The 24,967-nt window shown below is 47.4% G+C and overlaps 1 protein-coding gene across 3 annotated transcripts in view; it reads right to left on the bottom strand.

The window, feature by feature from the left end:
- The window catches only part of LOC135205791 (phosphatidylcholine:ceramide cholinephosphotransferase 1-like), a 384,192-nt gene that overhangs the window by 291,690 nt on the left and 67,535 nt on the right, over window positions 1-24,967 (bottom strand). The window lies entirely within an intron of this gene.

Below are 24,967 nucleotides of genomic sequence, written 5' to 3'. Positions count from 1 at the left end.
AAACAAATCACTTTTGCTTTTGGCCCATGCAAAATACGCAGAGTGAGGGGTGGCATGAGGAGGGACTATAAGTAAAGGACCTCAGGTTTTGGTATAGTTAGGAAAAATGCAATTTTCGACAAATTGTCATTTGTTCCGATACGTAATACAAACCATCGGTCCTTTAACAATAGGAAGACTCACTTCTTGGTGGGAGGAATCTGAGTCTTTGATGAACAGACTGGTGTTCGTCCATCCCTGGAATGCCTCCCTGGTCGTAAGAGCGAGGGAGGGATCCAAGCCTCTGTCCGATTGATCGGGGTGTGCACCGCAGGATCAATGGTCAGACCTCTGGGCCGAGTACTAAGAGAGGGGCAAGCGTATCTCTTTTTACCAGCAAGCAAGAACTTGTTCCTGTTTGCAAGAGGCAACATAAAGTATGGGTTGTCTCAAGCTGGCATCCACTTCCTCCCCCTTGTTGGAGGAGTGGTGGATATACGCTCCTATCCCTAGTGAAAGGGATAGGATGGGGCTCTGTTGAGTAGCTCACCTGCATCTTGTCCTTATCCAACAGGGTGACCGACGTGTCTAACCAACAGGTAGAGGGTGAAGAAAAAGATGGGAAGAGGAGCCAGTCACACTCTCATTCACTCATCCATTCTACGGTCACACCAGGACTCGATGCTGTTCAGCTGCGAGGGTCTGGGTTCGCTACACAACGTGTTGAGCAGCCACCACGGGTCCCAAGGAAAAAGATCCAAGGGACCTGTGGGCAATATCCCGAAGGTAGAAGGAAGGGCATGTGGTCTGGTTGGACCAGACCCCTGTCTTCAGTACCTGCGCCACGGAGAAGTTCTTGCGGACCAAGGCAGCATCTCCTTCGCATCGAAGGCGGTGAAGTCCATTAGGGAGGGGATTGTGAACGACTCGAACCAATCGTCAGGGACCGAAGGGAGGGTTCGAGTCTTCGCTACGAAGTTCGGTACGAAATCGAGCGTCACGGATCCCCATTCCCTGGATGCTGACTTCGCAGGAGAAAGTCATGCAAGTTCCTCGAGGGAGGAAAAAGAAGGAAATAGTCGCACATGACCTATCCCTCTTCTCTACTTCGGTGATGTCCAGTACCCATACTGGTCTGCCGTTGCCACGAAGTCTCTCGCATCCTCCTATCCCCATGCAGCGAAGTTCTCGGTAGTGGATAGGACACCGACACTCCATGGTGGGTGTCAATGGTATGGGTACTGTGACAAGCTATTAAAACGAAGTAATGATTGCTCTGTAACAACCAAACTAAGTCAACAGCATAGTTCGTAACTGACTCGGGCGCTCTGACAGCTGCCGACTGACTGCGTTCGGTAGGAGGCAAGTTGTCAAAGCATCCGAGTAAGTCACGTGACCTTCGCCTTTTAAAGGGTTATGCGAGAGACCAAACAAATAATGTATTTGTTTGTCACCAATGCCGGACAGCGAGGTGATGATTCTCTTAAGGCATGTGCCCAACAGCGAAAGTCAATGCCTTCTAGAGACCGAGGTCCCTGAAGGTAAAACATCTCATGGTTGTTGAATATCAGCTAAGGAGAAACAACACTATGTACCGTTGAAGACGAAGGTAGATATTGAATGCAACCTACGTCTTCACAGATGAATCGAGAGAAGGATTCTCAAGATTCATAACCTGTGCTTACAAATGACTGAAAACGCTAACCGCTATTTCATTGCTGTCCGGTGAAAGAAGTCCGTAGTTTGCAATGAAAGCGGGGCGTTCTTCAGTAATGAAAACACAGGGGGAAAAGGGAAAGCCGCCTGAAGAACTGCTTCTCATGGGCTGAACACTTTGGAAGTAGAGCTGTCAGGTCGGAGAGTAGGCGATGTCTCTGACACATCTTGTAATTCGGGTTGAACAATGAACAATTGTACACCTACGAATACGAGATATTTTGAAGACAAACTCAGATGTCTGCAAAATCATTCGCATTATCGCAGTGCGATGCAGCGGGAGACTTGTACAGACTTCTGTTACCGTGCGGTAAACAGAAAGATGAAAAAGTCCAAGAGATATCTCTGTTGAAAATTCTCGCAATTTCGAAGGCGATGGAATCTAGCGTCACAGCAGTAGATGGTCCTTCATTATTGCGAGAATCCCCGTTAATCAGAGACCTAAGTCCATGATTGTTGGGCAGAGATACGGTTTTAGTAGTCAATCAAAAGCAGGGGAGAGAGAGACATACATGGACCGTGCATCTCGGAGGCCCAGCTGATACTGAGCTGCTATCAGGCAGTTCAATACGCAGTAGTTGAGCCTGAGCTCTCGCTGACTCGTCATCCTGAGTTGCCAGGTAATCCATTATTCCACGAAGGAATGCGTTCGGCTAGAACTACCGAGCATAAAAGATATGCTCGAGCAATTATATTTAGGCGAAACGAATTTCGGTAAATATAAAAGTTGAAATGGTGTTGTCGTGACAAAACCATAAGTATATAAAATTGAAACTGAAAACTCCTGGGAGGTTGCAGGCAACCCCGAGTTGCAGTTCAATTAGAATACTTCTCTTATAAGTCGCAATCCGTAGATTAACTAGGATATGCGCCTACCCCTCCGACAATTCAACTGCTTAGTAGAATCATGTCGCGAGGTTAATATACGTAGTATATTTGTAGGATTCTGAACAACGATCTCCATCCTAAATTCTTTCCTTCAAGAAAACAAAATAAGGATTGGAGATCGACCACCTTCGATCTCTATCAAAGAGAGTGAAGGAGAAGTCTTCCTCGAAGGAAAGCTTCAATGGTGAACAGAATACTAAGACGATAGTTCAAGCCAAACTGGATATTCCCGTCCGATCTTCTCTATTCCAGGTTGGTCGCCTACTGTGAGATAGTTTCTTTCAGCAGCAGTCTTCTTCCCAATGCTAGAAATTCCAGGAATTCGAGCATAGGCGAGGTTCCCGATTATCGTGTAACATATCGGGGATTCTCGTCTCGCTCACTTTGGACCGTGGTCTCGCGTAAGTGTTTGGAGATCGTAAAAAAACTCGAACACTCTGAATGCGCTAGAAATTCCGTAGAATTCTAAGCAGTCTGCGAAACCCCCACCGAATTCGTCAAACGATATCGGCTGGTGGTCCTCTCGATTCCCTTTAGTAGAATCGAGAATGGGGCAGGATTCCTCCTCAACGACCGGGGCTTACGTCAGGTAGGACCCGAAGGTCCCCCTGGTAGCGCAGTCCCGAACGTGGGATCCTACAGAGAAATCTCTGTAGGATCCCCTCCCCTTTCCCTCGTAGCCGTAAGGAGAGAGGGAATGGGGGAGGAATTGGATACTCGCTCGCCTTCCCATGGAACTAGCAGTTGGAGAAGAGTAGGAGCAGCCATCGCCTTGCGGCGATGGCCTCTCAGTCTGGGAAAACGTATCGTCAGGAGAAAACGTTTCCCCCCGGAGGGTTACGAACTCTCACTGTAGGTAAGGGTCTGCCGCCACTGTGAACGTCGTCTGGGTGGGGCTGATTGACACCTGACAGGAGAGAGCCGATACCGTCCTCCGACTCATTCCAGTCCTCGTCGAGGTCGAAACCTCTCAGGAGGACCGAAGGAGTATTTAAATACGGTGTCCGAAGACACGTAGAAACGCCGCTGTCGCAGTAGAGGAGGTGGAAGTAGCTTGATCGACCGGCCAGAACTGAGAGAGCCTTCTTGTCCGGAGACGAGAGACTCTGGTTCGAGACAGAATCGGCAAGCTCCGATCGCGGCAGACCCACCGTCGGTTTGGGTTCCCTCTCGGGCCCCAAAACGACTCGAGCAGAGACGTGGGCTCTGCTGGTGGGAGCGGCAATCCTTCCGCAAGGTCATTATGCTGACGAATCAGCTTAATGACTTCTGCAAATTCCTCTGTATCTCGGGAGTAACCGCGTCTTGCGGAGCAGCCAGCTGGTCGCTGCGAGAGCGTCCACTGGCCTGGCGAGAGTTGTCTGCACGACACTCGCCAGTCTTCTGCTCTGCGCTTCGGTCTTGGCGGCGAGCGAGCTCGGGTGTCAAGACTTTGGCTGGACGGTCTCCCGCGGGAGACCGTCCACTCGGTACTTCTCGCTAACGAGAAGCCGAGGCGGATCCTGGTTTAGCGGCAGATCCGCTAGAACCAGGCGAGGAAGTGCCAGCCGAAGCTGGTACTCCTCTGGTCCCCGTCTTCTTCTCCTTGGTAGAAGAAAAGACGGGCCCTGTTTCCCAGGGACCCGCAGGAGGACCAGCCAGAAGAGCTCCCCGAATCGCCGGAGCGAGACGGGGCCCTTAGAAAGGTCCCGAAGGAGCCTTCTTAGGGGGGAAAACCCGGGTTACCAGCTGGTCGCTGCAAGAGCGGCCGCTGGCCTGGCAAGTCACCTGAGCGTCTCTCACCAGCCTTCTGCTCCGTGCCGCGTCTTGGCGCCGAGCGAACTCTGGCGCCGAAACTTGGCTGCACGGTCTCCCGAGGGAGAACGTACACTCGGGATCTCTCGCGAACGAGAGACCGAGCCGGAACCTGGCGTAGCGGCATCGCCGCTAGCACCAGGCGAGGAAGTACCAGAGCTAACCGATACTCCTCTGGTCCCCGTCTATCTCTTCCTTACGGAAGGGGAGACGGGCCCCGCTCCCGAAGGAGCAGGAGGACCAGCAGAAGGACCCCCCCGTCCACCGGGGTGGGACGGGCCTTAGAAGTTCCCGAAGGAGACTTCTTAGGGGGGAAGGCAGCCTTCTCTTCTTCGGCTTATGGGCCTTAGAAGTCGAAGGGGAAGAGGCAGCAGCAGACGATGAGACGAAGATGACAGCTTCCTCTTCTCCTCTTCCTCGTCAGCTCACGCAGGACAGTCGTCAGGTCCTCCATCCAGGCCGGAGCCGGGGCTATTGCCGAAGCAACACAGCCCGACTGCACCTGTCCGGAAGGACCTGGGACTGGGGAAGACACACCGTGGGCAGGACCAGCATGGACAGGCTCAGGAACCAGGAGCGACAGGAACAGCAACCAGCTCAGGAGCGGCAGGAACAGCGGCAGCGGTAGACCCAGAAGGGACAGCCAAGCCAACAGCGGGAATCACATCAGCGGCAGGTACGGCAGGCCCAGCGATCGCCTCGTAGAATCATCGGCAGCCAGCGGAACCTGGGTACTGGCGGCCGGTCCAGGGGCGAGCTGCTGGAACAGCGGAAGTCTGGGGCAGGCAACACGAAGAAAACAGGCCGGCGGCAGGCGGCAACCCCCCCTCGGTACGGCGGCGGCCCTAGTAGCGGCAGACGGCGTCACCGACACAGCATGGGGAGTGTAGACCTGGAGGGGGGGGAGCAGCATAAGCGGCCGTGTAGGTATGTGGAGACCGCCCCAGACCTCGCTAGACGCTGCAGCAGCCCGTGGATGCTAGGCACGCCCTGCCGCCGCGGTGGTCCATACCTGTCCAAGGTCGTCTCCCACGGATGTAGCACCTGCGGTAACATAGATAGATTAGTAAGAGGGTTCCCTCACGCATGGGGGGAAGGACATGCCCCACCCCGAACGCAAGGAAGACCCCAAATACAAAATACAACGAAGAAGCTGAGCGGGCGGAGGAAGGAAGACGAAGAATCGGATACCAAGGGAGTCGCGGGAGAGCTTTCCGACGACTTCCTGGCAGACCTTCGCTTCCCCTACCCCCGCACAGCAGTGAAAGTAATATGAAAATGAAACAGAATACTGCCCTCGATTCACTTCATAGAACTTAAAGGGGAAAAGATCAATTCCCGGGTAAGAACGGAAACTTGATCCAAATAAAATGATGCTATCATAAAATATATATGAAAATGAAACAGAATACTGCACTTGCGATTTCACTTTCACATAAAATAGTAGTAAGGATCAATTCCCGGGTAAGAACGAAAATTGATCCAAATTAAATTTCATGCAAATAAATAAATGAAAATGAAAAGAATATTGCAATTGCGAATCCACTTTCATTGCATTCTATTATACAAAATAAAAGGCTCATGCCGAGCGCAATCACACTCTCGGTAACGAACGCACAGGCAAAATATAATGAAAAGAGTACTTACATTTTTCAATTACACACTTTCGCCCAAAATACATGACTCGGCGCGAGCGCGCCCGCCCTCGGCACCGAGACATAATTCAAGGGTTCAATTCATGAAAAGAGAGGAAATCGCCGCATCTACAGCGATAGCTCCATGTTGGTTCATAATTAAGTAATGAAAATGAAAACAGTGTACTTACAGTTTCATTTTCAAGTCAAACAAACCATTAGTAGAAAACACAATACAAACAAAGCATACGACGATGAAGCGGGCAGAGAGCGATGACGAACACGTCCTTCACACCCGCGGCCGAAAGCAAAAGTGATTTGTTTACCGCGCGACTGTCGGACAAGCAGTTAACTACCGTTCTCCCTTGTTCGAAGCTACAAACCGTTCCAGCTGCCGCTAGCTACTTCCTATTGTTAAAGGACCGATGGTTTGTATTACGTATCGGAACAAATTGCTTTAATATTTATGTATATATACTTCCAATACATAGCCTAATTTCACCAATTTCAACGTTTTGTGTGTAGTCTTATACCCAGTTTGGAGGGTCAACACATACCGAATGGCAACCGAGAGAGAGAGAGAGAGAGAGAGAGAGAGAGAGAGAGAGGCGGAGGAACGAAGAAGAAAAGGGATGGCGTGGGGGGGGGGGGGGGGGGAGAGAGAGTAGGTGGAGCTTTATCGCGTGTTCATATCCATTTCTGCATAATGGAGTTTTTGTCTCTTGGTACAAGGACAAGTGTCGTTATTCTTTACGATTAGTGATTCAAGATACCCTTATAAATTACGGCACTGGGTGTAATGCACTATAGCAAAATCTCGTTCTGTTACGAGTGTTCGTTACAGAAATAGGTATTGCCCAAAAATGACAATTTGTCCAAAATTGCATTTTTCCTAACTATACAAACCTGAGGTCCTTTTACAATAGGAAGGTACTAGCGGCAGCTGGATAGGTCGTAAGCTTTCGAACAAGGGGTTCGGTAGTTAACTGCTTGTCCGACAGGCGCGCGCGCGCGACTGGGAGGTAAACAAATCACTTTTGCTTTTGGCCCAAGCAAACTGCAGATGAGGGGTGGCATGAGGTGGGGCTATGTGTAAAAGGACCTCAGGTTTGTATAGTTAGGAAAAATGCAATTTTGGACAAATTGTCATTTGTTCCGACACGGCATACAAACCTTCGGTCCTTTTACAATAGGAAGACTCACTTCTTGGTGGGAGGAATCTGAGTCTTTTGTGAACAGACTGGTGTTCGCCCAACCTTGGAAGTCTCCCTGGTCGTAAGAGCGAGGGAGGGATCCAAGCCTCTGTCCGATTGATCGGGGTGTGCACCGCAGGATCAATGGTCAGACCTCTGGAGCGAGTACTAAGAGAGAGGCAAGCGTATCTCTTCGTACCAGCAATGTAAGAACTTGTTCCTGTACAGGAGCAAATATAAAGTCATGGGTTTGACTCTTGTAGGCATCCACTTCCCCCCCCTTGTAGGAGGAAGTGGTGGATATTCTGCTCCTATCCCTAGTGAAAGGGATAGGATGGGGCTCTGTCATATAGCTCACCTGCATCTCGTCCTCTTCCAGCGTAGTGACACCGTGGCCCTCTGCCCACAGGTAGAGGAGGAGGAAAAGATGGGAAGAGGGAGCCAGTCACTCACTCACTCACACATCCATCCACACAGTCACACCAGGACTCGATGCTGTTTCAGCCTGCGAGGGTCTGGGTTAGCTACACAACTTGTTGAGCAGCCACCACGGGTCCCAAGGAAAAGGTATCCAAGGACCTGTGGGCAATATCCCGAAGGTAGAAGGACGTAAAGGTAGTCTGGTTAGACCAGACCCCTGCTTCAGGACCTGCGCCACGGAGAAGAATTCTTACGAAACGCAACGAGGGGCCAATACTTCTGACTTCGTGAGCTCTCACGGACGGGACGTACGGATGTCGTCACTACCATCAGCTCATACGCCCTCCTGATGACCTCACGCAGCCAGAATGAAAGAGGTGTTCTTGGATACTTCTTTCTTGGTTACCCCGGTGGGCTAACGAAGAGGCGTCGACACTCAGGCCTGAGGTGTCGAGTTTTCTTCAGATAGCGCCGTAGCGCCCTCACAGGACAAAGCAGCATCTCATCCGCATCATTACGGTGAAGTCCATTAGGGAGGGAATCGTGAATGGACTCGAACCTGTCGTCAGGGACCGACGGTTTCTGAGTCTTCGCAACGAAGTTCGGGACGAAATCGAGCGTCACAGATCCCCATCCCCTGGAGTGTCGTACATCATAGGAAAGACCATGAAGTTCCCCTACTCTCTTCGCCGATGCCAGGGCCAGCAAGAAGAGGGTCTTGATGGGTCAGATCCCTTGTCTGACGACTCTCGGAGTGGCTCGAACGGCGTTCGAGTCAAAACTCCTAAGGACGAGAGTCACATCCCACGCAGGGGGCCTGAGTTCCCTGGGTGGGCAAGACCTTTCGAAGCTCCTCATAAGCAAGGAGATCTCGAACGAGTTCGAGATGGTCCAATCCCCTCAGTTCAGGACGAGAGCCAGGCGGCTCTGGTATCCTGGTTTGACTGTTGGGGACTGAGAGGAGCTTCTCTCGGCGAAGAAAAACGAGGAAATCCGCTACCTGCCTGAAGAGTGGCTCTGAGAGGAGATAGACCCCGTCTACGACACCAACCACAGAAGATGGCCCCACTTCCCCTGGTACACAGCTGCAGAGGACTGACGGACGTTTCCAGCCATCTCTGTTGCTGCGCTACGAGAAAAGCCTCTCGTTCACAAGAGATGGTGGATAACAGCCAGCCGTGAAGACGTTAGGGACTGGACTGCTCGGTGGTACCGCTCGACGTGTGACTGGGCGAAGAGAAGGTTGTGCCAAGGGGGAATCTCTCTCCGTTCTCATGCGAGAAGAGCCAGCAGGTCCGGATACCAAATGGCCTGTGGCCCTACGGGAGCCACCAGGCACATCCTGAGATTCGGGCTGTGACCAGTGCTAGACTGATCACCTTGCGAATCAGGCTGAACGGGGGAAAGGCATAGACGAAGAGGTTGTCCCACGGGTGTTGAAGAGCGTCCTCTGCAGCTGCCCATGGGTCCGGCACGGCCGAGAAGAACACCTGGAGCTTCCTGTTGTGCCGGGTGGCGAAACAAAGATCCACGACTGGTCGCCCCCACAGGTCGAAGAGCCTTTCCGCCACGTCCTGGTGTAGAGACCACTCGGTCCCTATCACCTGATCCCGACGGCTGAGCGTGTCTGCTACTACATTCCTCTTCCCTGGAATGTAGCGTGCCGACAGCTCTATTGAGTGTGCCTCGGCCCACTCGTGCACCTGCCGAGTCAACTGGTACAACGGGAGACACACTAGGCCCCCCTGTTTGTTGACGTAGGCCACTACCGTGGTGTTGTCGCACATCAACACCCACTGAGTGTCCCATCAAGCGGTCCTGGAAACTCTTGGAGAGCGAGAACGCTGCCTTGAGTTCCAGTACATTGATGTGAAGGTGCTTGTCGTTCTCGTCCCACACTCCTGAAGTCAGCAACTCCTCCAGGTGTGCGCCCCATCCCTCGGTCGATGCGTCTGAGAACAGCTGCATGTCCCGGGGGGGAGTGCGCAGAGGCATCCTCTTAAGAGGTTCCTGTCGTCCAGCCACCAGGCTAGGTCCTGCCTCACCTCCGGTGTCAGTGACACTGGAAAGCTTTGGGGGATCCGTCGCCTGTGACCAACTCTCCTTTAGTCTCCACTGAAGAGACCGCAGGTGAAGACGCCCGTGAGGGACAACTTCTCGAGTGACGACAGGTGTCCGATCACGACTTGTCATCGCTGAGCTACCTGTTCCTGCCGAGACAGGAAACTGGTTGGCTGCCTCCCTGAATCTGCTGATCCGCGAGTCTGCGGGGGAAGACTCGCCCTGCTACCGTGTCGATCAGCATACCCAGGTACTTCATCCTCTGCTTGGGCTCGAGATCGGACTTTTCGAAGTTCACAACGATCCCCAGATCGCGACAGAACTCGAGCAGTCGATCCCTGTCCTGTAGCAACTGCGAGCGGAGCTCGCCAGGACTAACCAATCGTCGAGATACCTCATCAGACGTATCCCGTGCGAATGGGCCCAAGCAGACACCAGAGTGAACACTCGCGTGAACACCTGTGGGGCGGTTGAGAGACCGAAGCAAAGTGCCCTGAACTGGTACACCGTCCCGTCGAGGATGAAGCGGAGGTACTTTCTGGAGGACTGATGAATGGGTATTTGGAAATACGCATCCTTCAAGTCCACTGAAAGCATGAAATCGTTCTCCCTGATGGAGTCGAGCACTGAACGTGCCGTCTCCATCGTGAACCGGGTCTGGCAAACAAACCGGTTCAGAGGAGAGAGATCTATCACCGGGCGCCAGCCTCCCGTAGACTTTTCCACCAGGAAGAGTCGACTGTAACGCCCGGTGACTGATCCGTGACGATTTCTACAGCTCTCTTGCTCAGCATGGTCTTGATCTCCTGTCTCAATGCTACGTCCTTCGATGACCCTGGAATGTACGACTGCTGTTGGACCGGGTTGGAGGTGAGGGGTGGCCGAGATTCGAAGGGTAATAGATATCCCTCCCGAAGGACATCTACAATCCAGGTCGGCGGCGTAGCGCTGCCAAGTTGCCCAATGGCTGGCCAGGCACCCCCCCACTTCCGGCAGCAGGTGAGGGGGAACGCCGTCCCTAGCGTTTCCCCCTTTCTTTCGACTTCTTCCCAGAGCCTCCACAGGGAGGAGGAAGGGCTGGGAGGAGGGCTGGTTACGGCTCCCCTTTGTAGAAGTCGAAGAAGACAGAGTCTTTCCCCGGGGCTTCGACGCAGCTACCGTCTAGCCCACCGAGGAAGCGCTAGCCGAGCTCTTAGACTTGGCCGCAGTCCGAGGCTGCCCAGAAGCCTTCGAGGACTGCCTGGTGAACCAGACGGTCACTGTCGTCAGTGCGCCGTCTGTCCACCGCAGCGTCCACCATCTCTCCTGGGAAGAGAGACGTGGAACTCCGTAAAGGTCCGTTGCGAAGTCCCCCAACGCCGCTTCACGCCCGGCCGCCCCTGGAAACCCGAGTAAGGACAGCGTCCCTACGTCGGAGAAACCAGGTTGGCCCACAGGTTCACCGTCTGGTGGGCAAGGAAGGAGATGGCTCTTCCCCAGACTGGCAAAGTCTCCTAAAGGCCGAGTCATCTTCGGGAGAAATTCCCCCGGAGTTGGCTGCAACCTTAGATACTGTGAGGGACCACAGATCTAAACAGGAGACGGCCTGGAAAGCTGCCATGGCAGTAGATTCCAGGCCAAGTGCCTCTTGCTGCGAGAACCTAAGGTTCTCGGACAGGAGCTGCTGCAGAGACACACCCGGAGTCAGCCTGGCTAACTCCGGGTTCACCTGTTTGGGCGGCATCGGGTCCTCAGATGGCACGTAAAAAACGCCGCTGTCGCAGCAGAGGAGGTGGAAGCAGCTTGCTCGACCTGCCAGACTTGAGAGAACCGTCTTGCCCGGAGACAAGCGATTCTACCTGGTCCAGCACTGAGTCGGCAAGCTCGGAACGCGGCAAACCCACCGTCGGTCTGGGTTCCCTCTTCGGGCCCCAGAACGACTCGAGCCGGGACGTGGGCTCGGATGGTGGGAGCGGCGATCCTTCCGCGAGGTCGTTGTGCTGACGAATCAGCGCAATAACCTCGGCAAAGTTCCTCTGGATCTCAGGAGTGACTGCGTCCTGCGGAGTCGGACCATCCAGTCCCTCAAACAGGAGCATCTCCCGAGACCCTCCTCCCTCGAGGGGAGGAACAGCGACAGACCCCTCTCGGTCTCCTCCAACCACTTGTGCATACGACCTGGCTGGTCCGAGAACCGTGCCTGGTACGTAGGACGACGTGGTGGGATCTGAGGGGCGCACCCTCACGATCACTCCTCAATACCTCGCCCCTCCCGGTGTAACCCGAGGAGGTTGAAGGTATGGGAGAGGCAGACCTGACGCTCCCTCCTCGCTCGCTGGCAGAACCAGTGGGCTTGGAAGACTGCAGGCGATCGTCAACCCGCGGTGGCGATCGAGCTGCAGGCCTAGTCGAGCCGTCTCGCTGTGGAGAACGGCTGGACGAGAACAGCGGACCCCGGTCTCGTGTGTCAGAGGAGCTGGTGCTGGTTGCCGTACCCGATCGCTCTCTGTGAGAGTGACGGTCAGGCGACCGGCGAGCTCCACTGTCACGGTGAGACCGGTGCGTATCCTCACGGCGCGTCACGTCGCTGGTACCAGCCGTGGCTGCCGGCCGGCGAACGGGGGACCTCTTCCCAGCCTCAGCCCGTGGCCGGTCATGGACCGTCACGTCCGCCCGGGCCCCTAGCCAGCTGCTCGCCGCAGAGAGCGAGAGCTGGTCTGGTGATAGTCGCGTGAGCGGCTGTCACCAGTCTTCCGCTCCGTGCCGTGAACCTGACGCTGAGCTGGCTCAGAGGTCCTGGTTCCTAGCTGCCACGGTCGCTGGTAGGCGACCGTACACTCGGTACCTCTCGCGAACGAGAGGCCGAGGACGGATCCTGCTGCCATGGTCGAACCACTAACAGCAGGTGAGGAAGTGCCGGTATTAGCGGCACTCCTCTGGTCCCCGTAGTCTTCTTCCTTGCGGAAGAAGAGACGGGTCCTGCCCCCGAAGGAGCAGGGTGACCAGCGGAAGAACCCCCCGTCTCACCAGAGCGAGACGGGCCCTTAGAAGTTCCCGAAGGAGACTTCTTAGGGGGGGGGGAGGCGAACCTTCTTCTTCTTAGGCGGGGGAGCCTTAGAAGAAGAAGGGGAAGAGGGCGGCAGGACGACGACGACGACGAAGAAGACGATGAAGACGACGACGACACCTTCCTCCTCTTCTTCTTCTTCTTCGTCAACCTCCTCAGGACCGATGTCAGATCTGTCATCCAGAGCGGAGCCGGGGCTGCTGTTGCCAAAGCAACAAGGCCCGGACGCACCTGTACCGAACAGATCAGCATCGGGAGCAGCGGAGCCAGGAACAGGAACAACGTCAGCAGGTGCAGGCATCACAGGAACAGCAGTGGAGACGCAGGAGCAGGTACAGGAACGGCAGCACGTGGTCGGCAAACGTCACGTCCGTGAACAGCGGCTGGGCAGGTACGGCAGGTACGGCAGGCTGTACAGGCGGGTCCAGATGGACGGACCAGCGGCACAGACAGCCTTGGTACTGGATGGGAGGTCCAGGGGCGAGCTCTTCGGGCACACGAAGTCCGGTCACGGCAGCACGGCAAACCCAGCGGCGGCATCACACTCCCCCGTGGTACGGCGACTGGCCCCTGCCACCGATGTAGTTGGTGTGACAGAGACCGCAGTGCGGGGTGTACACCAGGTGAGGAGGTGAAGCATAGCCAGGCGTTGTAAGGGTCGTGGGTGGTGGTCGTAACCGTAGCATGCGTGACCGCCACAGAGCCAGCGAGATGGTAGAGCAGCCCCTGGACACTCGGCACGCGCTGCAGCCCCAACGATGCCCACACCTGTCCGAGGTCGTCCTTCGCGGCAACCGCACCTGAGGAAGCAAAAGTCGGGTGATTAGCAGGATCCTCTACCCAGCTCCCCGCTCGCGCGAAGACGAACGGATAGAGGACCCAGAGTACAACTCGACATCGGGGTATCTAGCGCCCTCCTCCACACTCGACAGGTCGGGTGAGGAAAAGGACCTAGAAACCCCCCCCGAAGGGGAAGGCGCCAAACGTGGGAGCTGAGCGGGCGGCAGGAAAGAAGACGAAGTGTCCGTAACCAAAGGAGTCGCGGGAGAGCTTTCCGACGACTCCTTTGCAGGTCTTCGCTTCTTCCTGCCCTCGTACAAAGTCCACTGCGCCTCCGACCAATTAGAACATACTTCACAGGGCTCGGCTCGGGTGCATTCGCGCCCCCGACACCGAGCGCACAAAATATGTGGGTCAATTTCCGGGAATGAGCGGAACTTTCCGCATTTACGCCCTTCGGTACCCGGGCATAGTCTCCGTGGGGTAGCGAGGCGTGGAGATTCCATTATTGATCAATTCAAAATTGAAGAAATAAGAGAGGAAATGATTGTACTTACAAATGTTCACACACAAACACAACCAAATACTCATGAAAGCAAACGACGAGAAGCGGGCAGAGAGCGTCGAACACACACGTCCACTCGCTGTGAGGCCGAAAGCAAAAGTGGTTTGTTTACCTCCCAGTCGCGCGCGCGCGCCTGTCGGACAAGCAGTTAACTACCGAACCCCTTGTTCGAAAGCTTACGACCTATCCAGCTGCCGCTAGTACCTTCCTATTGTAAAAGGACCGAAGGTTTGTATGCCGTGTCGGAACAAACGTCCTTGCACTGTCTCTGAAACCCATAGTAGACATGCTGCTTAGTTGTCAATCAAGTTTTTATAACCAAGTATTTTTTACAAGCTAGCTATTGAATAAATTTGTATTTTTCTCAGTCAAAACATATGCCCCTCAATGCTAACTTTCCTCTTTTAACGACTTTCTGGTCATTGCAAATTCGGCCCCATAATTTCTTATGGTGCGAAAACAGACAGAGGCCCATGGACCGAAAACGACTGCGTCACACTACGGCGATAATCCAGCAGTAAAACATCTTCATATATCCAAAAAGTAAATAATAAAGATATATATGCGCATTACGATTATAACAATTACATGTATAGCTGATAACAATCTGCATGAATAACTGGTAAACTGTTCTGCAATGACAGTTGAGTATAGCAATTATTTACAATAGGTACGAAAGTCAAGATGTCGTGACGTCATAATACAGAACTTAAAAGAACGTTCTAATTCAGAAAAATAATTACTTAAATTTGAGTCAGAGTCGAGTTACTTTTTCAATAACGAATATTTTCAAATTAATCATCATCATATGTAAAATATTGATGTTTTACTACTTATTTAAAAATTAGCCAAGAGCACGCTTCTCGTCATCTTCTACCCCAACAGCTGTTTACGCCTGGCTTGTTGTTGATGAGAAATCATGTTTCGATTGTTGTGATAAAAGTGCTCCAGCGTCTGTGGGTACAAGTGGTGTGCGGATTTATCACAGGAAATGGTTAGTTTATTGACACAAGCTACTCCGTAAACATCGAGATGGCGTCAATCTCTTTAAATACCTCGAGTTGTAAGTAAAAATGTTTGAACGCGTTTTGGTGAGATTTGCACTACGTTTGAGACCGTTTTCAGTACCCTCTGTTTAAATCTGTTTAAATCTTAAAATTTGGCCTTAATTTCTAACTTTGGGGAAAATACTTACTTCGAAAGGAGAGTAGAGGTCTTTAGCTCCGTTTCTCACAACAACAAGTCGCGACTGATGCCCATCTCGAGTGTCAGGACGCGTTATAATGTACTTTTTCGGAGGGTGGCTTGCATTGATGGTAGCTGGCCTGCGTGGCCTGCTGTGATGATCTACCCTAAATACCTCGAGTTGTAAGTAAAAATGTTGAACGCGTTTTGGTGAGATTTGCAGTACGTTTGAGACCGTTTTCAGTACCCTCTGTTTAAATCTTAAAATTTGGCCTTAATTTCTAACTTTGGAGAAAATACTTACTGCGAAAGGAGAGTAGAGGTCTTTAGCTCCGTTTCTCACCAACAACAAGTCGCGACTGATGCCCATCTCCGGTGTCAGGACGCGTTATAATGTACTTTTTCGGAGGGTGGCAAGCGTTGATTGTAGGTGGCCTGGTTGGCCTGCCTTGGTGATTTACCCTACCTATCACATTATGTTGACGAAACTTCAATCTTTTGAATGGTATGCTTGGAGTTGTAATTGTATTCTTGTTTCACCATTTAAATATCGAGTGAATAAGACCTGTCCACCGTGATAAGGGTTGGTAGTCGCTGGTGTTTCCCCCAAAGTACTTTTTCGGAGGGTGGCATGCTGTGATCGTCGGCGAGTTGATCCAGGCCATGCGGTTGTTTACCCTAACTGCAAACATTTGTCTGAACCTGAGCAGACTCTAGAAAAATATTCCACGGGGGGGAGGGGGGGGGGGGGGGGGAGAGGCCCGATCCCGCGAATAACGAGCCGCGAAAAATCCTACAGAATTCGGTGTGTGTTGAATTCCGCCTTTCATCATCGTCCCCCGAAAGGTGAGACAGCGGCCGCCGGGAGGTACAGACACGCCCTAGCTCTACGCCTAAGCTTGTTAAAAACTCAAGAGTAAAGTAAAACAAACAAAACAGGGAGTAAGGAAAAGGCTCCGGCCACAAACCTCTTTCCTTTTGGATGTTCTTTGTCTGTTGCCCTGGCTGCCTCAGGCGCTCCACCAGGACCATCAACACCGCCTTGTTATTTCCCTTCTTCTCCAGCCCTCTGGCCTCCAGTTCAGCCACTTTCGCCTTGATGGGGTCTAACTTAGCACTCATCACGTCAATGCTCACTTCCTAACCCTAATCCAAACGTCAGAATAGAGTTAATTAACAGAAATAACAGACGCAGCCTCTGACCTACAACAGCCTACATTTAAATGGCGGGCGGCGGCTGCCTTTGGTAGTAGTAGTAGTAACTGGTGTTTTACTTTGAAACGGCTCCCCTTTTGCGCATTCTTGTCCTCATTTGTTTGCGTTGAAGTTTAATGTTTCTGTCATACTATAAACTTTTTATCGAGGATTTCCTATTTTCCGTTTATGATTTCGAAAGGCCTGCAAATAAGAGGATATTAGCCATCGATTCCTCTTTATTTTCTCGATATGGCCGCTACACAAATCTGTAACTTTCTAATGTCACTATGTACTGTTCAACAGAGTAAGAAATGTCCTTAGTTTTCAGTTATTTCTTCCCCTTTCAACCTAATCCTATCGTCTAATTCTAGTGTACGTAGTCTAGCCCTACTGATAAGCATTGTTTTTTTTTTCAGTTATCATCATTCCAGATTTCTTCTTTTGTGCTTTATTTCTATTTTCTATAGATTTTTAAGGTTTTCCTGTCACTTACTTCTCTCTGCCATGCTTCCTGTCCCACTTAGCTACCATTTCTTTTACCTGCTTGCCTTTGAGTGTTTCACTCTTACTTAAATTTGTTTAATTCTTTCAGATGTTTGTTTATTTGCACAATCCAAATGTCTTTATTAACTTTATATTGGTCTAGGAGTCTAATTCAAGTTTGTTTCAGATAGAATAGTAGTTTAATCTTCATATCCCTCGAGTTGGGGGCAGGAAGAGGCTGTGTACCTTGGTACTTTCAGAATTGTTCTGTACACTCGATTAACAACTTTTTTTTTTTTTAGTCATTTGTGACTTATTAAATTTCGCGATTTCAATTGAAAACCAAAAATGGTCTCGCAATCCAATGTGATAGTAGTAGTGGGGTGATTTATCTTTGAAACGGCTCCCTTTCTCGTTCTATTCATGATTGCGTTTAAGTTTTGGAGGAATAATGGGAGGAGACGCCTTGCTGCCGCTGCGGGATAAGTGAAGCCACTCAGGTCGCTGGCCGCCATATTGGGACTGGCAACTGAATCAGGGTTGCCAAATGGAATAATGAAGTGGCGCTAGATTTTCACCTACGAAAAAAAAAAATATTACGAGGAAAGCGCAAAATTTTAAACTAGCAATTCCTCAATATTCCGTGTCACATAAAGGCTATAAAGTATGTTTTCCTTTTACCCCCTTTTGGCACATTATATATCAGCCATTGCTCTTTGGCTACCAATACGAGATTGGTTAACTAAAGACTCTCTCTCTCTCTCTCTCTACGTATATGTTTATTCATACATGCACATCTCATAATAATATGGTTACTCTCTTTGTTAATCATTCTGTTTATTAGACATTCCTTATCAATCTTAATGTGGTGAATTGAATAAAAAACATCTCTCTCGTTAGATACATATTTATTTTCAACCTTAAATGTTGTAGTCTTGAATAAAGGCATAGTCTAAAAAACTCATGTACTATAATTTCATAAGTAGTATATTTTGAATTGGAATTAATACGAGAAAATTAAGTAGCAATAGTAATAGTAGGAGGGGGAAGAAAAACATTTAGTTGCTAGTAGCACCACAATTAGGCCTCCTCCAGATCAATTGCCTTTAGTACTTAATTTGGTAGCTCATATGTATTACAACACTTCTCACTTATTTTTAATCCATACTTTACAGACATTATGGCATTTAATGTCGAGATTTACATTCTGTTACGAAGCTTATTCTTTATCATATTCATGTGACTGAAGGAGCGCTCTACATCGGCGTTAGAGTGTGGTAAGCTTAAGGCCGAGAGCGCTACTTCAGATAATTCTTTAAAGGGATTTTCACCTGAGGAGTCTCTGTAGTTTGCTACTTCCGTCCAAAATTTCAGAGTATTAGCAGTCTCTGTCCACTTTGTAAGATGGAGTTTTTTCCATTGAAAGTGAACATTGGTAAGATATTCGGCATTATCTCCCACAAGAAGCTTAGACAGTTCAATTATGTCAGGCTTAATAGGCTTCAACACCAAAATTAGGGCACCTCTCCCGTATGCGCAGTTCTGTTGGTGCAGGAAAACAGTTCTCAGTTAATTCTTTTTCACATTCATAACCTAGATAAGGCCTCGGATCCAAGAAATTTTCAATCACAGTGTCATTGAAACTCTTTTTCCAGGGATGACAACTTTAGAACACAGAGAGTTAATCAAGTGCATTAGATCCTTTAGCAACTTTGTTGGATCCTGCGATTCTGCTTCAAAGTTCTTATTCACTGCTTGCGCTTCTTTTAAAATGGGTTTTAAAAATGTAAGCAGTACATAGTTTTCTTTCTCTGTGTACATTAAATACAACTGTTCTGTTGTGTAGCAACGTTCTTGGTTACGGGACAATTCAAAATGCAGTTTTAGCTCATGCCACTGATTTAAAATTCTAGTAACTGCACTCTCTATTGACAGCCACCTTGTTGCACTGCACTGCACTAATTTAAGAGGGTCTGTACCATCATTGAGAACACCATAGAGCTCGCTATACTTTCGACTGTCGAAGCGACGAATGGGAAAAACCAATTATATGCCTTTCCTTTATAATAATCCAGGTGGCGAGGCATACACACACTAGCTGCATGAGACACGGCCAGTTGAATTGAATGACACACACATTTAACTAAAATTAAATTTGGTACTACTGATTTCAGTTTTGCATAAACATCATCATTAATTCCCACCATCACCGAGGCATTATCAGTCCCCAGAGCAAGGAGCTTTAGTAAGTCTAACCCACGTTTGCTTAAAGCAGCTTTCAGGGCATCACAAATTCCCGCTGCATTGCATTCCTTCAGCTCGATGAAGTCTAAAAATGATACAACAACTCGCTTCTTGGCATCAGAATAATACCTTATGACTATCCCCAACACTTTCATAGTTGTAATATCATTGCTTTCGTCGATGATTAAACTAAATTTCCTCTCACCAATGTCGCACACAACATGTTTTTAATCACACCAATGCACTGCGATCGCCTTGATTTTTAGATCACTACATCCGTTTACTATCATCAAGACATCCTTTGCAGATGTCGGATAAATGATCTGCAACTCTTAATGAACAATGATTTGCCACAAAAAGTGCTAATTTTCCCTTTGATCTTTTAGTATCACTATTTGTTTTCTTAAACGGTAGCCCATTTTGACGCTTAGAACTGAAAGGCTCTTCTGCCTTTTTATGCTTGTCTGTATTCCTGTGTCTCTCTAAATCACAGAGCTTGGAATTCAGAAAGCATTTACAATAATTGCAAAAAGCATTTTACTATCACCCCTTTCAACTGGCCTCAGCCACTGTTTATATCTCGTGTCATTTAGCCAGTCTGCACGAAAGCGCTGTTTATATTGCTGTTTTCCCATATTGTAACCTAAACTTGCAGACAAGAATTCCAATAGACTATAGATTTCCAAAATGACCAGACTTCTCTGACTCTTGGGGAGCTGTTTGGGTCCTCCCACGTGTGCTTAATCTCCGCGTATCCGCCAAATTTATAACAACAACACAGAGGTAAAAATAATTTCTCCCATTACAGATATCAAATATCATCTTTTCCATTTCGGAGAATTTTAAATTAATTACATAGGTTCACGACTGGTAGTTTTTAATGCAATAACAAGAAACTAATCAGATTTTCTACCAACGTGGCATCTGATTTTGGTGTCGTCAATATTTCAAACAGCTCCACGTACTACGTTTAAATCCTCGGATAAGCTGCTTAGATTCTCTCCAGGGACCACTTTCGGTGGTCGCCGGCATACCTTTGTCTAGAGGCATTTTCTCCTCTCTACAAATATCTTGATTTCTTAATATCGTAGGTATAAATTGGTGAGCAAGGAATATGAAATAAACAACAAAGTGAGTTTGACGATTGAGAAAATAAAAATCGTATACAGACATCTCTCTCTCTCTCTCTCTCTCTCTCTCTCTCTCTCTCTCTCTGACAAAATAATAGATATGAAACAATGACTGAATATTGCTTGAATACGATATGGCAACAAAGTTCTGGCCTGACTGAAGTGTAGAGTGACTTTGACACCGGCTTACAATAATTCATTCCTGGATCCTGGTCATCAGGGACATCAACTAAACAGCAGAAGAAAAGGCAATCGTATGCTCTTATACAAAATAAATAAGTATTTTCTAAAAAAAAAAAAAAAAAAAAAAAAAAAAAAAAGCGCGATATGAAGGCCTATGTTATCCCATAAAAAAAAAAAAAACTCACTCGGACTGTTGTAAGATGTAGAGAGAGAGAGAGAGAGAGAGCAGGGCGGATGCAGGAAGATTTAAGTACCTGGAAATGAAAAACAACCCCTATAATCTTATAATTATAGCCTCAGGGTTTGACTCAAAGACATTCAAAGGTGTGTCATACACGAGCCAGTTGTTGTTTTTGTAAAATTGGCATCAGGGCAAATTTTAAATAATTTTCCATTACCTTCGATAAAGCGCCAAATTTCACGCTAGAAAATCATAAAAATCTCTAGGATTGCGCGACCGCGCAAATTGGAAAACAATGGCGCTAGATTAAATATGAAAACTCCAGATCAAGTATGAAACGCGCCAGTTTGGCAACCCTGAACTGAATCCCTGGGTCGACCGTAGGTGCGCGACCTTGCGATGATTAAGGTGTCATACTTTTTATTTATGATACGCTATGTTATTTTAATTCATTCTTTTAGTTTTCTTGTGTGCCTACTCTTCTGCTTACGGTACACATAATTTCGTACGACATTTTATCCGCAGACAGTTAACACGTTTACTGAAACTATAATGCCTTGATGAAAAAATAAGTGAATTTGAGGGAAGTGAAGCTACTATATGGTATTCAACGCCTTATTTGACGTATCAGATTCTCGAAATCTAAATACCAAAAGATTTAAAATCCCAATTCAGAAGAATAATGCAAGTGACATTTAAGATTTTCTAATAAAAGCAGAAACATATATAAGATCTTTGAGACTTCAGGATGGTAAAGACATCTTGAAATAAATCGAAAAACTGGTTTCATTGGCTTTCTCTATTGCATACGAAGTCTTCACATTCTGTACAAAACTTGTATTGCATCAGATGATGGGCCTTTACCATTTTTGATGACCTACAAATTCAGTCAGGATCATATTGAACTATTCTTTGGTCAAGTAAGAAGTATGGGATGCCATAATGATAATCCAACAGCGAGACAATTCTCTGCTGCTTACAAAAGGCTACTTGTACATAATGACTTAATGGATATCATTTGTGGCAACTGCTTGCCATCAGAGTCGGTACCCATATTAACTGCTTCAAGCAGCATAAAAGAGCAGGTTGCAGTAAGGAATATAAATGCTTTTGTTTCAAGACATCGAGTTTTGGAAGTTCAAGAAGCATATTCAGATGGCAAGGAAGATGATTATGATTATATTCCAAACCATTACCACTTGTCAAAATGTTCAAATAAAATAGTAGCTTATATTGCAGGCTTTGTTATTTTTAAGTTAAAAAAAAAAAGTCTTTACAGTGCGAGGTCTGCATTGATGCATTAACGTTAACAGACGCTAATTTTCGTCACATCCTCATCAAATTAAAAACCAAAGGAAAATTGGTGTATCCATCAAATGATGTTATTGATATATGCAATACATGCGGAAAAATACGAGGGAAATGTTGTCCTGCAACAAAACACTGGGGAGAGTTAACTTCCATAAATTAGTTAGTTCAGTATTGGCAGCTTACAGAGGCAAAACAATATTTTCAGAGTTCGATTACCACATGTATGATACTCAACCATTGGACAATCACTTAAACTTATTGTTTGTTTGTATGGTGCTTTTACGTTGCACGGAACCAGTGGTTATTCAGCAACGGGACCAACGGCTTTACGTGACTTCCGAACCACGTCGAGAGTGAACTTCTATCACCAGAATTGCACTTATTGCTTAAAACAATAACTGAAAAATATTTGCAAGCGAGATATAATTATGCTGGTAAGCGGATTACTGCTAAACTTCAATCGCAGGTCGCAGTAAAGAGGCGCCAGATATACACTAAGTTATTCATTTAGTCGGTCAAAAATTCCTAATAGTTGGCGATAACAAACAGACATAAGAGAATAGGTTTCAAATTTGTGGCCAGTAATAGGTTATATGTATATAAGATTATGAAAAATTTGTATTATATTTCTGAGTAGTAAGTATGGTATATTATGTATTATGAAAACAATCAACCTATGTTATTTAAAATAATGATAAAATGTCTAACACTTTTCGCCTCCATTTATGCCATGAAAAGACGCATTATGAAAATAAAAGATTGGAAAAGTAACTGAAGCGTTTCTATTAATCCTTATGGTGTGGTGTGTCTTTTGCCAAATTGCCAGTCCTAGGCGTGGCTGCCACGCGGTAAACTGGCTTCACTTTACTGAATGGTCTGACCCATGTGGGGCGTCTTCTCCCATTATTCCTATTTTTCAGTTTCTTCTTTCGAAAAGATTCACTAACAGAAGTATATTAGCCAACAATTCCTCTACTATATTTCTTTGATATGGCTGCTGCACAAATCTATAAATGATCTATATTTATATGAAACTATGTACCGGTCAGTAGTAAAAATTTTCAGTTATTTCTACAATTTTGTATCTTGCCCTTTTAATCTATTCCTATCATTCATTCTACTGTACCTAGTCGAGCCCTACAAATCAGCATTGTCTGTCATGCTTTTTATCCCATACAGCTACCATTTCTTTTGCCTACTTACCTTTATTGTCTGTTTTATATGGTGTTTTTACGTTGCATGGAACCAGTGGTTATTCAGCAACGGAACCAAACAGCTTTACGTTACTCCGAACCACATCGAGAATGAACTTCTATCACCAGCTATACACCTCTCACTCCTCAATGGAATGGCCGAAAATCTAACCCACGACCACCGAGGTGGGAAGCAAATCCATACCAACCAAGCCAATGAGGCACTTACTTACCTTTATTGATTCTCTTTACCTTTTTCTTATTTTAATATTGGTCTATGGCTATATTGAATAGGAAGCTATTTCTACCACTCTCAACTGTATGTTTCATATAGAATTGCTTATTCTTGATATCGCTTGCGTTACAGGGAGTAGCCCTACTTTCAGATCTTAAAGTACAACTTGCTGTACAACTTGGTTCGTTCTGTATAATTTTTGCAGATTATTTATGTCTTTCTTGTCGAGTTTTATGACTTTCATGGCATACATGAAGGATGGCATCGATAATCTTACCAATACTTTTCCTAGTTTTTACCCCACCGTAACAGCTTTTACTGATGACTGCATTTTATTATATTATTTAGGACAAGTGCTGGGACCTATGACGGCATTCAGCACTGAAAAGCAAAATGGGTTAATCTAAGTAATAGTGGCACATCAGGTATTTCTTTGAAAATTAGTTTTCTATAGTACTTTGGTGCTTCTTAACAATTTTCCATTAGTTTTTTGGTGCCAAGCTCACTCAAAATACAGGTTACATAATTTTCAAGACAACCAGTGCATTAAAGTAGTTTCATGATTTTCTAAAAACGTCTTGGGGACACAGCAGCGTAGGAATGCAATACAGGGACTGCCTATATGAACATTTACCATATCAAGATGAACAGCAAACTATTCTAGAAGCCCAATTTCTAGCATTACGGACAGGGCTGCGTGAACTTAAATTTTCATAATCAAGTGCACCTTTCCAAGTGGTTTAACCCTAGCCAGGAAAGGCCACAGAATATAAATTATTCGTGTTATATAACCATTGCAGGATGCAACCGTTATTTTATGGGTTCATAGGACAGCATCTTTTGCATAAAAGCACACTTTTGTAGAGCCTTCAAAGTATCCATAATAAAGTGCCAGACAAATAATGGGAATAAAACAAATAGAAATTACTAAACTTTACTAATAATGAAAAAAAAATCCCTTACAAAACTTCATGTTGTGGTGGCTGTACAACGGTTGTTCTGGATGTATAAAAGTGAAATTGAAATATAATTTGCTGTATACATTTTTATATTGAATATTAAAAGTTTTTTATATTAGTCACTGTTCTCTCCCATGAATACTAATATGTAGTAGCTTATCTGATTGCAGGGTCTGCTTGGTTGGGGAGGGCGTATTACCTCTTGAAGTAGTTGGCTGCAGTGTGTCAGGAGGGAAATAAGACAACAGAAACTGACAGGAATAGTAAGGACCTGATAAGAGATTAGCATAAAAGGTTGATAAACACTGCGCGCAGTTTCGTCGTCCGTATTTTTTGGAAACATTGCAATGACTGCACCAGAAGCTTGCATAACATTGAAAACTGTCATGTAATCTAGATTCATTGTGGGCGTCCAAATTAAAAACCCACAGAGGGGACTAGTGCACCTCATACGGTGCATGAGGTTCACGTAGCATCCTTGAGACCACTACCTGCAACCCCTTTCATTCATTTTTATTCTATCTCCTTTCATATCTTTCTTTCTCCTTTTACATTCCACCCTTCTGAACTATTTACTGCCAATTTCCCTT

Source organism: Macrobrachium nipponense, chromosome 24, assembly GCF_015104395.2.
Source record: "Macrobrachium nipponense isolate FS-2020 chromosome 24, ASM1510439v2, whole genome shotgun sequence".
In the NCBI taxonomy this organism is placed as follows: Eukaryota; Metazoa; Arthropoda; class Malacostraca; order Decapoda; family Palaemonidae; genus Macrobrachium; species Macrobrachium nipponense.
This window is presented reverse-complemented; position numbering and strand designations above follow the sequence as displayed.